Source organism: Corythoichthys intestinalis, chromosome 17 (assembly GCF_030265065.1).
Source record: "Corythoichthys intestinalis isolate RoL2023-P3 chromosome 17, ASM3026506v1, whole genome shotgun sequence".
NCBI lineage: Eukaryota > Metazoa > Chordata > Actinopteri > Syngnathiformes > Syngnathidae > Corythoichthys > Corythoichthys intestinalis.
In genome coordinates, this window is record NC_080411.1 from 31857040 (window position 1) to 31862148 (window position 5109).

A 5109-nucleotide genomic window follows, 5' to 3' on the forward strand; every position below is an offset into this window, starting at 1 on the left:
TCTACAGTTAGGAGTTTGCTGTCTGTTTTCCTGCCACCTATTGGCTGTAAATGGTATATCCGTCTGTGATTTTATTTGAGTAGAAAGACGCGAAATCTTAAAATATCTTCCTGGTTAGGTCGCAAAGCAGAGTAGTAATTTTCAACAAAACGTAATTTGACATGTTTAAAATCAAATTAAAAGCAGGGAGACAAAATTAAAAACCAAAACAGACAATTAAATCAATGCCATTATGACAATTAATGCCATAAGTGTATATTAATTGTGCCACAAGTGTTGATTAGTCAAGGATGGCTTCATTTTTGTCCCTATACCGATCTAAAAACATACAAAAATATTGTTAAAGTGTCATTTTTATGAATGGTAAACTTTGACATTATTTCATCATTCACCTCATTCACCTGATGATGGTGCAGCATCAGAGGCAATGTGGGGCTCAGTATCTTGCTCGAGGACACCTCAACATGGTCACCACGGCGGGAGGGAAGCCACAACCTCTGGGTTGGCTGGCCTCTATTTCTTCACAGAATAAACAAATATGAGAAAGTCTATCTGAAATTAGTGGGTCATTACCAACCATTGTCAAGAGTCACAAATCTGCATTGGACAAGGTGTCAAAAGTCAAGAATCTGCATTGGACAAGGTAATGATGCTGGAACTTTGGTTTGGTGCTGTTCCAGTGATATTTACAACGATGACTGCCTGAAGAAAACATCAAAATTCCCTCAGTCCTTGATGATATGGGGCTGCATGTCAGGCAAAGGCACTGGGGAGATGGCTGTACTTTAATCTTCAATAAATGTTTACATTGAAATTTTAGACAGCTTTCTTATCCCGTCAATTGAAAATACTCTATGTTTGTCATTTTCCAAGATGACAATGCATCATGCCACAGAGCTAAAACTGTTAAAGCATTCCTTGGAGAAAAACTCATCCAGTCAATGTCATGGCCTGCAAATAGCCCAGATATCAACCCTATTGAAAACCTGTGGTGGAAATTGAAAAAAATGGTCCACAGCAAGACTCCGACCTGCAAGGATGATCCAGCAACTGCAATCAAAGAGAGTTGGCACCAAATTGATGAAGAATACTCATCAAGTCCATGCCTCAGAGACTGCAAGCTGTCATAAAAGCCAGAGATGTTGCTACTAAATACTAGAGATGTGTTTTAATTGTTATTTCTTTGTTTCTCATGATTCCATATTTTTTTCCTCAGAATGGAGTGATTCCCTATATATTCCCCTGCACTTCCTCTATAAAAGTAACATTTACTGACCACCAAAATGTTTTTTATTCATTTCTTTTAGTGTTTCTGAATGCTAAAAAGTTGGCACTTTTGAACTAATTCATTATTTTTTCAAGCTTTTTATCCGAGTTTGTTCTATATGATAAAATGTCTGAGTGAGTGCTCGTCCGAGACTGATGATTCCATACTTTTTGCTAAGGGTTGTATTAGGCCCTTACTAACAAGTTTTCACAAGTTTGCTAACTTGTGAAAATAAATAGTTTATTTTCTTAGAATATGAAAATAACAGAGTCGACAGTCACCTGACAGGATGGACCTACAGAGTGGACAAATTGTCAAAAGATTGTTAAATGAATCAAAGAAATTACATTAAAATATATATACCAAAGGACCTATCCCCTTTAGATGGAACTACCAGAACCTACCAAAACAGCAAAATTAGCCATTATTTTGGCATGATACAGTTAAACTCCGTGGATAATTCTGCTGAGTGAGTCAAACGTTGAACTATACAATGAGATGGTAAATTGCAAAAGTGAAGAATGACTGACCTGAAGAGAAACAAATGAACATAACTGAACACCACTGAGAAACACCCCCAAACAATTTGCATTTCTGCAGAGGCATGGCTCAATTCTTAAGTTGCTATGCCACAAACTTCCATGCAGACCCTTCAATCTGTACAGGGGCGCTTGTTCACAGCCTGTGGTTCTTGTATTAGGTAAAATACCTGCCAGTCATAGTACAAACGATATCAAAAGGAAAAAATATACAGAAAATAAAGGAAACACATTTTAAGAGACATATTGTTGTCCAGATTTGTGTGAAACTCTTTGTTCTCTCATTATAAGACATCAGAGTTTAAATATTTGTGTACATTTTCATGACAACTGGGTTTCTGACGAGAACACCAACAGGCACTTCATATTGATAATGATCTTAGTAGTAAAAAAATGGAGGAAAAGGGCTGACATACAAGTAACATTTGTGGATTTTTACAGGCTAATAAACTGCATGTCTTTTTGGTAAATATCCCATCGCAAAATGTGGACACCTGTGGTATATTGTCCAGAGCGCCTTATACAGTGTATCACAAAAGTGAGTACACGCCTCGCATTTCTGCAGATATTTAAGTATATCTTTTCATGGGACAACACTGACAAAATGACATTTTGACACAATGAAAAGTAGTCTGTGTGCAGCTTATAAAATAGCTTATATAATAGAGTTAATTTATTTTCCCCTCAAAAGAACAAAATAATTTCCCTCCAAAATGTCATGTGACTCGTTACAGGAGTACAAGAAAGCCCGCAAACAGTTTGCTGAAGACATGTCAACAAACCACATGGATGACTGGAACCATGTCCTATGGTCTGATGTGACGGGCGGGCTTTCTTGTGTACTGTCTTCAGAAGAGGCTTCCTCCTGGGGTGACAGCCATGCACATCAATTTGATGTAGAGTGCGAAGTATGGTCTGAGCACTAACAGGCTGACCCCCCCCCCACCTCTTCAATCTCTGCAGCAATGCTGACAGCACTCCTGTAATGAGTCACATGACATTTTGGAGGGAAAAGGACAAGCAGTACTCAATTTGGACATTTAGTAAGGGTGTAACGGTACATGTAATAGAATTGAACTGTTTCGGTACGTGGTAGTCGGTTCGGAACGGACGCGTACCGAACGAATTTCTGACGTAATATAACCCTTACTTTTCGAGGCTGTGAGTCGATCAGGTTACAGTTTATTTGTGGCGATTATATTTACTCCGTGTTCTCTACTATAATGAGGACCAACACGGTAGGACAGTCCAGAAACGTCAATGGCACGACAACGCGGCCGCCGCGAAAACGCAGTGAAACGCGGGCGTTAGAGTCAATCAGCCAATGCACACCAGTTGTAGTGCCGCCGCGTAGATGCGTCCCAGAAGCGGCTCAACGCGACGCACGCGAAAAGACTTTATTATTTGACGCCAGACGCGGCCCTCCTGCGTCAATACTACTAGCTAGGATCGGGGCGGAAGTCACTCGTGTAATAATACGGTGGATCCGGTTGATTTTCAAACTAATATGCAATCATAACCTACTTTTTGAGTCCATCAGATCTCTTGAGTGGTAGATCGGGGCACAGTTGACTTGTCTTTGTTGATTTACGGCTGTCTTCTCTGCTATAATAACAACCAACACGGCCCCGTGTTCAATACAAAGCCCTCTTACCACAACAAAACAAGTAGGAACTAGTATTCACATAGGAACTGAAGTTATACAACATAAAATATACAATATAAATGAATACTACATCACATTTGTAAAATATAAACACATAATAAAATAAATAATAGCCCATTCAAATAAAATAAATTGAAATGAGCTAAAACACCTGTAATTAAATAATAAGAGTAATATACAGATCCTGCTTACACAATTTTACTAATTTCTGTGTGGCGCTTTAACTTGAGAAAATCCACCAATAAAGCTTTTAAAACCCATTCATAAAAAAAAAGAAGAAAAAAAAAAGTTTCATTGAGGCATTTCATTTGTAATATACATGTTAAAATCTTTGTCATTGGGATTGCTTTTCTCTTTAGCACAGGACTTCTTTTTTCTTCTTTCTTTCAGAAAGAAAGCTGACCAATACGCGGGGTCTGAAAGGCAAATTGTTGTTGGATTATCTTTAAATACCCGCTACTTTTTGAGCAGAATTCCAGCTTTGTATAGGCTAATGTTCCTATTGTTGAAAGCACAAAAGTATGTAATAAACAACTAGCACATTTATATTTTGCATTTTGTTTTTTTACTGTACCGAAAATGAACCGAACCGTGACCTCAAAACCGAGGTAAGAACCGAGATTTTTGTGTACCGTTACACCCCTAACATTTAGGGATGTACGTTTTTTCAAAGGTGTGTACTCACTTTTGTTGCCATGGGTTTACACATTAATGGCTATATTTTGAGTTATTTTGAAGGGAAAATAAATTAACTCTATTATACAGTATACGCTTGCACACGGACTACTTTTCATTGTGTCAAAGTGTCATTTTGTCAGTGTCGTCCCATGAAAAGATATAAATATCTGCAGAAATGCAAGGGGTGTACTCACTTTTGTGATACACTGTGTATATGTGATGTGAACAAATGTCATTTATTGTGAAATTTGGTGGGTACGGCTTATAGTCAGGTGAACCTTACAGTCTGAAGGTGAGTGAAAATGAGTGAAGTTAACAGTGCAGTACAAGTACTTCCATTAGAAAATGAATATTCCCAACATTGTGCTTATCTTGTTCTTGTTGACCTGAGAAAATGTCAGGTGAGAGTTCATATTTCTTTGCTGCAAACTCACCAAGCAGGAATATTTCTATATGTTGCATCACGTTTCCATGAGGAAACCTCAGAGGACATGCGGGTGGGCCAAAGCCATGCCGTCCGTGCAACCGCTGTCACATTTGTGTGGCCAGATTGCTGAAATGTGCCACAACATTGCACACAAATACAAGCCTGGAAGTACAATGTCCAACCTCCAATTTTATGCTATTAGGGGTACATGGTCAATTATTAATAGCTTATTGATACATTAATTTCAAAAGAGGCATCTAGTAGAGATGAACTTTTGATAATCGCTTAAGTGGACAATTTATTAGGACTTGGTGTCTATTAAAGCAGAGATCACCTTTTGAGAAAGTACCTTTTATGGATGAAGGCCCAAATTTACAAATTTTAACCAAGTACACACGTCTTTTAAAGGTCTATTACTTTATAGATATGAGGCTGTTAGTTGTTTATTTATTATTTAGGTAATCTACTGTGGCTGAAAATATTTACGTTGATATCTTCTAGCTCTCTGTCTATTTGTTCATAAGTCATTCAG